Below are 13,281 nucleotides of genomic sequence, written 5' to 3' on the forward strand. Positions count from 1 at the left end.
AACGTTGGCCGAGTCGCACGAGTATGTACCGCGTACCTGGTGGGTACCTTGTCGTATGAGGAACGTTTGAGGACTCTGGGTCTGTACTCGTTGGAGTTTAGAAGGATGCGAGGGGATCTTATTGAAACGTACAGGATACTGCGAGGCCTGGATAGAGTGGACGTGGAGAGGATGTTTCCACTTGTCGGAAAAACTAGGACCAGAGGAAACAATCTCAGATTAAAGGGACGATCCTTTAAAACAGAGATGAGGAGGAATTTCTTCAGCCAGAGGTTGGCGAATCTGTGGAATTCTTTGCCGCAGAAGGCTGTGGAGGCCAATTCACTGAGCGTCTTTAAGACAGAGATGGATAGGTTCCTGATCAATAAGGGAATCAGGGGTTATGGGGAGAAGGCAGGAGAATGGGGATGAGAAAATATCAGCCATGATTGAATGACGGAGAGACTCGATGGGCCAAGTGGCCCAATTCTGCTCCTATGTCTTATGGTCTTATGGTCCTGTGGGTGGTGTTGTCACATGTAATGGTGGTACCCATGTCGATGATCTGGCACGTCTTGCAGAGATTGCCATGGCAGGGTTGTGTGGTGTCGTGGTCGCTGTTCTGAAGGCTGGATTGTTTGCTGCAAACAATGGTTTGTTTGAGGTTGCGCGGTTGTTTGAAGGCAAGTAGTGGAGGTGTGGGGATGACCTTGGCAAGATGTTCGTCGTCATCGATGATGTGTTGAAGGCGGCGAAGAAGATGTCGTAGTTTCTCTGGGGAAGTACTGGACGACGAAGGGTACTCTGTCGGTTGTGTCCCATGTTTGTCTTCTGAGGAGGTCGGTGCGGTTTTTTGCTGTGGCGCATTGGAACTGTCGATCGATGAGTCGAGCGCCATATCCCGTTCGTACGAGGGCATCTTTCAACGTCTGTAGATGTCTGTTACGCTCCTCCTCGTCTGAGCAGATCCTGTGTTTCCGGAGGGCTTGTCCATAGGGGATGGCTTCTTTAATGTGTTTAGGGTGAAAGCTGGAGAAGTGGAGCATCGTGTGGTTATCCGTGGGCTTGCGGTAAAGCAAAGTGCTGAGGTGACCGTCCTTGATGGAGACGAGTGTGTCCAAGAATGCAACTGATTTTGGAGAGAAGTCCATGGTGAGTCTGATGGTTGGATGGAACTTATTGATATCATCGTGTAGTCGTTCCAGTGATTCTTCACCGTGGGTCCATAGGAAAAAAATGTCATCGATGTATCTGGTGTATAACGTCGGTTGAAGGTCCTGTGCGGTGAGGAGGTCTTGTTCAAACTTGTGCATGAAGATGTTGCCATATTGAGGTGCGAATTTGGTCCCCATGGCTGTTCCGTGTGTTTGGATGAAGAACTTGTTGTTGAAGGTGAAGACGTTGTGATCCAGAATGAAGCGGATGAGTTGCAGTAAATTAAAACAAGAGAGTCTGGCTGAATTAAATTATCTGGCTGGTGCACAGTCTTAACTGGGCCACTAGGTGATGCAATAGCAACAGGAGAAGGAAGCATTTGGTTCAACCATGCACTCGCTTGCCTGGTTTTGAATGAAAGTAGAATTAATTAATTAAAGGGGAAAATCCCCCAATATTCTTTCTGATCTTTTATTTAATATCCACAGCTGAAATGTGCATGTGAATAAATGTGGGATGCGTTTTGTTTGATTGTCGCCTGGTTAATGTGAGCACCTCGGGGGGGGGGGGGGCGCGCAAATGAAACTGGGTGTGGGGATCACGATGCACAATTTACCCACGCTTGTTAACTTCAACACTGGCACAGCACCAATTGTGTGCTTTCTGCTGTTTTACATGGTTGCAGCAGCAGTCAGCACTAACTACACTTTTGATGTAGAAGGACTGTGTAGAAGACTGTGTGCCAAAGAAGGTAGTACATTCGTTCCCCAAACGGAAACCATGCTTTAATCGGGCGATTGACTCCCAATTGAAGGACAGGTCTGAGTCGTTCAAAGACAGGCGACCCTGACCTATACAAGGTGTCATAATATACACACAGGTATTTGATGGTGCACAGACAGGCAGTGATTGACACACAGGATGACCAGTGAACACACAGAACACAGCAGCCAATCACCAGGCAGGACACGATCACTATAAAGCCAGAGGGCACTAGTTTTCCCGCTCTCTTGGGACGCAGCCTCTGAGACAGTCAGAGCCTGTGAGCAACAACTAGAACATAAACCATGTGGTAGTAAGATAGTCTGGTCAGGTTAGCCTCAGGTCTCCAGTCAAGTCAGCATAGTGTCAACCCACAGTTAAAGTATGTATGATGGTTAAGAGTTCAATAAAATCAAGTTGCATTTCTTCAAGTGTTGGAAGCCTGTCTCTCTCACTGCTGCAGTAAACGCAGTCCTCACAGACCCGGCATACCCAACACATCATAGTACCAGTGAGTTATGCTCGAGTTTGACGGACCTACCTTGAGATAGTCTGCCTTTGACCAGCGATCAGCCATCCGGTAACATGGACAGCGTCCGCCCTCCCCCGCAGCTCCGCATCGCCGGCAACCTCGGTGCTAACTGGAAGACTTTCAAGCAGAAGTTACAGCTGGATGTGGGGTGGCTCCCGTTAATTGTATGGAAATAGGGCTTAAATGGCGATAATTGGTTTGTTGTCACGCTATGGCGGGATCCCAGTTTCGCCTATGGGAGCGGGCTGGTTGCATCCCAAACTGTTTGGTGCCTGCATAATTCTCTTCTTTGGCCTCTCCCGCTGTTCACCGGCTTCTTTGCTCTCTCTCTCTTGAGCAAAACGAGGCCAGAGAATTGCGCCCAATGACTTCTCACAAGTGGTTAAGGTTGTGGTGTTGGGTGCTCTGAGGTACAGACGAACCAACACGGTTGCGATTGGTACAACGCAGTTTTATTCCAACTAGTAATTTACAGATCTGTCTTGGTACTCAGCACGTGGTGACTGTGTGAGTGTCTTGTTAATGAGGTCCTGGCCTTGTCCTGTCTCCAGATGGACTGGCCACCAGGTGTTGTGTTTCTTGTCTTATACTGTGTCTGCTCTTGTCTGTGATTGGCTGTCGTGTTATGTGTGCTAATTGGTCTGTTGGTCTGTCTATCATGATGTGTGTGTTGTGATGTGCGTTTGAATATCATGACAAAGGTCAGTGAATGCATCTTCAAATTCCAACATCTGACCAACTGCTCTACTCACCTCAGACACTGTCAGTCCACCACAGCTCTCATCTTCACCTTCAACAATCTCTACCAGTCAGAACTCAGATCCAACATTCATCTGTACTTCGCACTACTGCAAGCCGCACACACTGCAGTCTCAGTTCAACTATGACAGCCACATCACCCAAACAAGTTACACAAGGTACACTGACACAATTCCCTCCTGATTTCAGGAGAAGGCAGTGCGCAACAAGCGGTGGCTGGAGCTAACCGGAGGGGGACAGCCAAGCCTGCATATCCTAACGCTTGTGGAGGAGATGGTGTTGGCCCTCACTGGGGACAGAGGCCGTGGTCAGCAGCGGGGCTGAAACCATCCATTAAAGCTCAGGAGACCCAAGAAGGAAAATCAAAATGGCGATTTAATTTCTGCCAAAAGAAAAGGCCGCAACACTGTAGTAATGTTCTTTGATTGGACTGATGTGGAATCTCCACATTGCCGTGTGAACAAAGAACATTAGACTTTGTTTTATCAACAAAGTTATTTATTACTAACACTACAAGAACAAATGATTAAAAAGTCTAAGATGAATACAGTTTGAAATAAATGTCTAACACTAACTTACACTAAGATGCAACAGAGCTGCTCTAATATGGAACTGGTATCAACTCCATACAAACACCTTCTGAAGGGACACATGGTGCACCTGGGTCTCGGGACTCCGTACTCGCCCCACCTGCTGGTCGGATGCTAGACCTACAACAGTAAAAGACACAACTGAAAATGCACATGCAGATCATAGATTATAGAATTTACAATGATGATGAACTACTCATATTATATACAGATGATAATCTGCCTATCACCACAACTGTAGGAAGCAGATGAGGAACATATCGGCCATGATCGAATGGCAGAGCAGACTCGATGGGGTGAATGGCCTAATTCTGCTCCTATATCTTATGAACTTATGAACCTATAACAAAGGTCCCAACCGGGCCTACCATTCATGCCGATCCCAATCCGGGTTGCTTTCATGAGGTGATTTCTATCTGCCCCAGTTGATGGACCCACGCCAGTTAGCGGGGGAGCTCGTATTCCACGAACCCCATGGGGAGATAAATCGTATCGTCCCCATGAGTCATGTGAGGGTTATTACACCATCAAAGATGACGCTCTCCCTCACAACAAATCCTCCTTCTCACATTCCACTTCCTCCAATTTCTTCTGATTTAAAATATGCAGATGTGATGAGCGTGCGTTTCTTCTTTCCCTCACACTGCAACCCTGCCCTAAATCAGGATGTGCAACCTGCCCTTGCTAACCACTGTGCCACCGTGCCGCCTTTGTTTATGACGCCTGTACTGTCATTGTTTAGCCTAGTCATCAGAAGCCATTTGTGATGGCAATGGACAGAAACATTCTGGGCACATGACAGAAACTAGGTTTTTGATAAGGACATTTAATAAGGCATGTTTTGGGAACAACTGTGATGAACGATTCAGACCAGTGAAGGAACAGGGCCTGCCTAAGAAGCATCAGGTGGCAGAGAGACCATATGATGTAGGCCCAGAAGTAGGCCATTCAGCCCATCGAGTATTTGGGCTAGCCTTTGTCTCTCTCTTTGTGGAACTGAACCAGGGTTTCACTCCGGCGCTTTCATTGCACCTCGGTTAGAGTGGAGCTAGACAAATCTGCTACTGCAAGCAATAAACCACAGAGAATTCATCTTTCTAAGGCTGCAGACACTATTTTTCGGTGGAACAATAAGGAACAACAGGCTGGCAAAAAGCAAGGGTTGGGGTTTAGGGGCTATGGATCACCCCTTACCCAAACGTCAGTCAGCAGGTGTGAAATCTGGCCGCCCTGCAGTGATAATCTGCTGGGAATGCACTTAGTTGGCGCAGATCAAGTGGGACTACCACCCGCTCAGGGACAGGAAGTCCCGCCCTGGAGAACATCCTGGCCAATCTGATAGGCTGGCAGCTCTGAAGTCCGTGCAGTGCCAGAAGGCAGTAGTGGCCGCTGCTGGGACTACAGCCAATCCCCACAAGGAAGTGAAGATGTCCCCTGGACTTCAAGTGAATCTTGGGATTTTGGGCGGGCACACCTGGGAGCCCCCAGTGAGGAGGGGAGGGCGGGGATTGAAGGGAGGATTAGAGAGGCCAAGGGTGAGGGACAAAGAGGGCACCATGTTGGGGGAGCTCCCTCCCAAAGGAGCCCTTCCTTGGGGCAGCACGGTGGTACAAGTGGACAGCATTGTGGCTTCACAGCGCCAGGGTCCAAGGTTCGATTCCCCGCTGGGTCACTGTCTGTGAGGAGTCTGCACGTTCTTCCCGTGTCTGCGTGGGTTTCCTCCGGGTGCTCCGGTTTCCTCCCACAGTCCAAAGACGTGTGGGTTAGGTGGATTGGCCATGATAAATTGCCCTTCCTGACCAAAAAGGATAGGAGGGGTTATTGGATTGCGGGGATGGGGTGGAAGTGAGGGTTTAAGTGGGTCGGTGCAGACTCGATGGGCCGAATGGCCTCCTTCTGCACTGTATGTTCTATGTTCTATGTCTATGTTCTTCCTGCCCTACAGCAGCCCATGCAGTGAAAGCTGCCAGGCTGCTCGCCATTACCCGGCCTTCTCCTGCAGGTGGAAAAGTTGCAACAGAAGCAGGTTGACGCCCTGAGCTGGCAGTTGATTGGCTTAACCGTGGGTGGGCATCCTAATGCCTTTTCTGCCCCTCTCCCTTGGAATATGGGTGACAAGGCAGTGGACTGGCCACCCGTTTAAATTTATATGCCACCATATGCTTGTCCATTTGAAGGAACAATGTTCATGGTGATTATGGATGCTCATTCCAAAAGAAAATCAGTGATGTCCTCTATTACTGCTGAGAGTATAACTGAAAGACTCAGTGAAATGTTCAGTCGTTACGGGATACCAGAACAATTTGCGGCAGACACTGGATCTCAATTTGTCCTGTAGGAGTTTAAGAATGTTTTGAGACGCAACGGAATTCATCACGTCACCTCTGCACCATACTACTCATCCACCAATGGATTAACAAAGAGATTTGTTCAAAACATGAAGCATGTTTTAAGGTCCTCGCGAGGACATTTCTCTATCCAAAAGCGCCTGGACACATTTCTGCTGACATATTGAAATATGCCACATGCTATGACTAAAACATCTTCAGCATTTGCTTTTTGTTAAACGTTTTAGTTGCTGTGATATGAAGAGTCTAAAGTCCTGTTCCTTTTTCACAAACACCCATTTATTTCATTCCAACAGACTTTGCACAAAACTCTCACGATACATCACCTGCCAGAGGCCACCTGAAGCCCCGTTACATAATCAGTGTCAATTAATGGATACTTAACATAAATGAGACAACTAATTGCAATGTCTCTTAACCCATTACTTAACAGTCTCCCCTTCCTTGGAGAAAAAAAATAATTAGGTGAAAACAAAATGTCAAGAAACTCAAAAACACACACATGATTTCCCCCCCCTTTTTTTTGTTTGGACGAGAAAGAAAAAAAAAACAGTCACAGAAACAAGCGCCCTTCATTAACAATATCCAAAAGTTTCTGTGAACTCGCCCCTCTTTTCATAAAACAGTCTGACAGTTGATAGCTACTGTCGACCCATTTAATTTTTGTTATTTCCCCTCTGTCCAACATCTGCTTCAAACTTGCGATGTCTATCCATAACCTCTTTTCATTGACACTTTTTGTAGTGTGCACATTTTCCCACAGGGATTTATTGTCAATGTGACAGTCAATAGGTATATTACCCAAATCCCTTAATCCCCAAATTTCTGTCACTATCATACTTAGATAAAAGGCCATATCCACCGCCTCTACAAGGCTTAACATCTCAGCAGCCAAAGTGCTTTTTACCACTCTCCTTATTTTCTTTGTTTCCCACATAAGCGGGCAACATTTACCATTGTTCGCCTAAAGGAAAATTATAAAACCTCCTGCGCTTGAAACCCCATCACATAAATTTGCGTAGGACGCATCACTATAAACTATGAGTTTCAAGTGCCTAAGGTCACCTAAAACCGGGAACTTCAAAACACATTCCTGCATTTTTAGTTTGGCCAACGCTTTATTTGCTCTTATTATGTCTTCCACTTTGGAATCATTCATTTTTGTACTCAACTCTGAGACATCAAAACTCACGTCCGGTCTAGTCTGTCTACCTAGCCAGTTCAGGTGCCCAATTAAACTTCGCAGTTGCTCTTTTTCTATCTTTGAAACCATTGCGTCTTTTTGTGAAACTCGGCCACGACTAATTGCTATTGGGCTGATGCTTTCCAAATAAGATTGCTGACGTAAAGTTGCCCCTAACTTAGTCTGTCCAATTTCCAGTCCAATATATTTAAATGCACCGGAAGCCTGACTTCCGACCCTGAATTCTTTCCTCAAACCAGAGATTACAATAGCTTCAAAATCACTAGTCCCACCCCATTATCCCATTATCATCTACATACATCATAAAGATGCCAGAAAGATTTCCTTTATAGTGCCAGTAAAACATTGCAGGATCTGCTTTCAACTGGCAACAGCCTAACTTTAACAAAACTGACCTTACCGAAAAATACCAGACTCTCGATGCATCATTTAATCCATATACACATTTGTTCAACTTCCAGAGCACCCCTTCTGTGTTAGCTGCTTCTTTAGGAGGACAGAGAAAAATGTCTCTCTGGAGCTGATGCCCCTGCAAAAAGGCAGCTTTTATATCTCTTGATTTGCATTCCCATGCCTTTGTGGCTAATAGAGCCAAGAAGATCTTTAAAATAACCTTTCCTGCTGTAGGTGAATCTACCCTTAAATTCTGATCTTCTAAGTTTTCTTCAAATCCCCTTGCCACAAGCCTGGCCTTTGCCTTATAAGTTCCATCCGGAAGAACCTTTTCCGTGCAAATCCATCTGTGGGATAGAGCCTATCCGATACTTACGTGTTTACCCCAAATTCACTCCAACTATGCAATTCTTGCTGTTTAGCTTCTTTGATAACATTTTCATCTAATTTATTTGAAGCTACCAAAATCTCACGTGCATGTGGGCTTCTACTCCTATGAGTATTCCTAGTCTTACTCATGTTCCGAGATCTTGAAAAACTATTTCCCCTCTTCCGCCTGGTATCTCGTTCTGTACTGCTACTGCTTGATCTTTCCCTTCTGCTGTGGGATGTCCTTTCAATAGTTCTCGACCTTTTCCTGCGGACCTGTTCACTATCTGATGTACTATCTGAACTGGCACTGCGTTTCTGTGCCCTCCATTTTTGAACTTTGTTTTCCCAATCCATTGTCTTGACTCCTTCCCCTGAATGCTGTACATTCAACCAATGTTTATACTTTCCAGTGGCCTTCCCTGCTCTACTAATAACAGTTGCATCCTTCCATTGACTCGACCCTTCAGGCAAGTATGTCACTTTTGTACCAACTTTTGGCAGTTGCCCTTTCGGAAAAATGGCCTGTTCTAATTCATCAGAAGTGTTGTGTTCCTCTACAGAAACCCTGTCTATATCAGCTAATTGGTCCTCATAGTTCTGTAACACATGCGTACCAGATGACTCTGGTTCCTCGTCATGTTTGTCTGCTCTTTCTAAATTTGAAAATTTATAATCTGTACCCATTATCCTTGGTGAATCTACCCGAACAGTTTTTTAAAAATATATTTTATTAAAGTTTTCAAACCAAATTTTTCTGTTGTTACAAATCAACATAAAAATAATACAATAACTGATAAATAACATTATTTAAATAATATAGTGAACTAACAAAGTTACAAAAAATAGTGCTCCCCCCCCCCACCTTCCCCCCCCCCCCCCCCCCCCCCCCCCCCCCGGGTTGCTGCTGCTGTCAATCTATTTTCCCTTAACATTCCGCGAGATAATCAAGGTTCACCGCCTGGAGAACCCCTGAGCCGATCCTCTCAGCGCAAATTTCATTCGTTCCAGCTTTATGAACCCTGCCATGTCGTTTATCCAGGCCTCCACGCCGGGGGGTTTCGCTTCCTTCCACATAAGTAGGATCCTTCGCCGGGCTATCAGGGACGCAAAGGCCAGAATATCGGCCTCTTTCGCCTCCTGCACTCCCGGTTCTTCCGCTACCTCAAATATCGCTAACCCCCAGCCTGGCTTGACCCGGACCTTCACCACCTTTGAGATCACCTTTGCTACTCCCCTCCAGTACTCATCCAATGCCGGACATGACCAGAACATGTGTGTGTGGTTCGCCGGGCTTCCCAAGCACCTCCCGCACCTGTCCTCCACTCCGAAGAACCTGCTCAGTCTTGCTCCCGTCATATGTGCTCTATGTAGAACCTTAAATTGAATCAGGCTAAGCCTGGCACACGAAGACGAGGAATTTACCCTACTTAGGGCATCAGCCCACAGCCCCTCCTCAATCTCCTCTCCCAGCTCTTCTTCCCATTTTCCCTTCAGCTCCTCTACCAGCGCCTCCCCCTCGTCTCTCATCTCCTGATATATTTCGGACACTTTGCCCTCCCCGACCCATACCCCCGAAATCACTCTATCCTGGATCCCCTGTGTCGGGAGCTGCGGAAATTCCCTCACCTGTTGCCTCGTAAACGCCCTCACTTGCATATATCTGAAGATATTCCCCGGGGGCAACTCATATTTTTCCTCCAGCGCTCCCAGGCTCGCAAATGTCCCGTCGATAAACAGGTCCCTCAGTCTCCTAATTCCTGCTCGTTGCCAACTCTGGAACCCCCCGTCCATCCTTCCTGGGACAAACCTGTGGTTATTCCTGATCGGGGACTACACCGAGGCACCCGTCACCCCCCTGTGTCGCCTCCACTGCCCCCAGATACTCAAGGTTGCCACCACCACTGGGTTTGTGGTATACCTTTTTGGGGAGAACGGCAGCGGCGCCGTCACCAGCGCCTTTAGGCTCGTTCCTTTACAGGATGCCATCTCCAGCCTCTTCAACGCCGCCCCCTCTCCCTCCCTCATCCACTTACAAACCATCGCCACATTGGCGGCCCAGTAGTAGTCGTTCAGGCTTGGCAGCGCCAGTCCCCCTCTACCCCTACTGTGCTGCAGGAACCCCCTCTTTACCCTTGGGGTCTTCCCTGCCCACACAAAGCTCATAAAGCTCCTGTCTATTTTTAAAAAAAAGGCCTTTGTGATCAGAATGGGGAGACACTGAAACACGAAAAGAAACCTCGGGAGAACCATCATTTTTACCGCCTGCACTCTGCCCGCCAGTGAGAGCGGCAGCATATCCCACCTCTTGAAATCCTCCTCCATCAGCTCCACCAGTCGCGTCAGATTAAGTCTGTGTAGAGTTCCCCAGTTCCTACCTACCTGGATCCCCAAGTATCGGAAGCTCCTTTCCACTCTCCTTAACGGCAGAGCGTCTATTCCTCTTCCCTGGTCCCCGGAGTGTATTACAAAAAGCTCGCTCTTCCCCATATTTAGCCTGTATCCCGAGAAATCTCCAAACTCCCTCAATATCTGCATTACCTCTGTCATCCCCTCTACAGGGTCTGCAACATATAGCAGTAAGTCATCAGCGTAGAGTGACACTCGATGCTCCTCTCCCCCTCTATCCACCCCCCTCCATTTCTTAGAGTCCCTCAACGCTATGGCCAGTGGTTCAATTGCCAATGCGAGCAGTAATGGGGACAGGGGACACCCCTGTCTTGTTCCCCTGTGTAGCCGAAAATACTCCGATCTTTGCCGGTTTGTGACTACACTTGCCACTGGGGCCCCATATAGGACTCTGACCCATCTGACAAACCCCTCCCCGAACCCAAACCTCCTCAGCACCTCCCACAAACACTCCCACTCCACCCTATCGAATGCCTTCTCCGCATCCATCACCGCCACTATCTCTGCCTCCCCCTCCGCTGGGGGCGTCATCATCACCCCCAGCAGCCGTCGAACGTTGACATTCAATTGTCTCCCCTTTACAAACCTTTTCTGGTCTTCATGCACCACCCCCGGGACGCAATCCTCTATCCTTGTCGCCAGCACGTTTGCCAGCAGTTTGGCGTCTACATTTAGGAGTGAAATAGGCCTGTATGACCCGCATTGCAGCGGATCTTTATCCCGCTTCAGAATGAATGATATCGTCGCCGCCGACATTGTCGGGGGTAGTATCCCCCCTTCCCTGGCCTCGTTAAAGCTTCTCGCCAACAGCGCTGCCAACAGGTCCACATATTTCCTGTAGAATTCCACCGGAAACCCGTCTGGTCCCGGGGCCTTCCCTGCCTGCATGTTCCCCAGTCCCTTAGTCACCTCGTCCACCTCGATTGGTGCCCCCAGACCTGCCACCTCCTGCTCCTCCACCCTCGGGAACCTTAGTTGGTCCAGAAAATGTAGCATTCCCTCTTTTCCCTCCGGGGGTTGGGACTTATATAGCCTCTCATAAAAGGTCTTAAACACCTCATTTACCTTCCCTGCTCTCTGCTCCATAGTTCCCGTTTCATCCCTAACCCCCCCAATCTCTCTCGCCGCTATCCTCTTACGAAGTTGGTGGGCCAGCAGCCGGCTCGCCTTTTCCCCATATTCGTATCTCATCCCCTGTGCCTTCCTCCACTGTGCCTCTGCCTTTCCTGTGGTCAGCAGGTCAAACTCCGTCTGAAGTCTTCGCCTCTCTCTATATAGTCCTTCGTCTGGGGCCTCCGCATATCTTTTATCCGCCCTCAAAATCTCCCCCACTAATCTCTCCCTTTCTTTGCCCTCTTGTTTCTCCTTGTGGGCTCTAATGGAGATCAGCTCTCCCCTAACCACTGCCTTCAGCGCTTCCCATACCACCCCCACCTGGACCTCACCATCGTCATTGACCTCCAGGTATCTCTCAATACACCCCCACACCCTTCCACAGACCCCCTCATCCGCCAATAGTCCCACATCCAGTCGCCAGAGTGGGCGCTGCTCCCTCTCCTCTCCGAGTTCCAGATCCACCCAATGCAGGGCATGGTCTGAAACAGCTATGGCCGAGTACTCCATTCCTGCCACCTTCGAGATCAGTGCCCTACTCATAACAAAGAAGTCTATTCGGGAATATACCTTGTGGACATGGGAGAAAAAGGAGAACTCTTTGGCCAACGGCCTAGCAAACCTCCACGGATCCACTCCCCCTATTTGTTCCATAAATCCCCTAAGCACCTTGGCCGCTGCCGGCCTTCTTCCGGTCCTGGATCTAGACCGGTCTAGCCCTGGATCCAGCATAGTATTAAAGACCCCCCCCATTACCAGGCTTCCCACCTCCAGGTCCGGGATACGTCCCAGCATCCGCTTCATAAATCCCGCGTCATCCCAGTTCGGGACATATACATTTACCAGCACGACCGCCTCTCCCTGCAATCTACCACTCACCATCACATATCTGCCCCCGTTATCCACCACTATATTCTTAGCCTCGAACCACACCCGTTTCCCCACCAGTATCGCCGCCCCCCTGTTTTTTGCGTCCAACCCTGAGTGGAATACCTGTCCCACTGATCCTTTTCTTAACCTAACCTGATCCACCACCTTCAGATGCGTCTCCTGGAGCATGACTACGTCCGCCTTCAGTCTTTTTAAGTGCGCGAACACCCGGGCCCTCTTAATCGGCCCATTTAGGCCTCTCACATTCCACGTGATCAGCCGGATTGGGGGGGACCCCCCCCCCCCCCCCCCCCCGCCGACTAGCCATCCCCTTTTCTGGGCCAGCCCCCCGTCCGGGTCCCGCGCACCCACCTGTCCCCCAGGCAGCGCCTTCCCGTCCTGACCACCTCTTCTCTTGCCAGCTCCCCCTTGCACTCAGCAGCAGCAACCCAGTTAGTCCCCCCCCCTGCTAGATCCCCATCTAGCATGGTTACTCCCCCCATAGTGCTTCCGAAAGTCAGCTAACTCTAGCTGACCCCGGCTTCCCCCGTTCTCTCTTTGACCCCCCCTGCGTGTGGGGCTCTCTTCCTTCCTGCGCCTATCTTCCCGCCATCATCTCCATAGCGCGGGAAAAACCCCGCGCTTTCCTACCGGCCCCGCCCCCTATGGCGCAGCTCCCTCATTCCCCATCTCCCCTCTCTGTCCTTTTTTCCACCGGCGCCCACATTTCTCCGTGCTCCCCCATCTAGAGGAGAGAAATTCCCCGTCTATCGTTTCAATATTATAAACCTCCCATTC

The sequence above is a fragment of the Scyliorhinus torazame genome, chromosome 11 (genome assembly GCF_047496885.1).
Source record: "Scyliorhinus torazame isolate Kashiwa2021f chromosome 11, sScyTor2.1, whole genome shotgun sequence".
Lineage (NCBI taxonomy): Eukaryota > Metazoa > Chordata > Chondrichthyes > Carcharhiniformes > Scyliorhinidae > Scyliorhinus > Scyliorhinus torazame.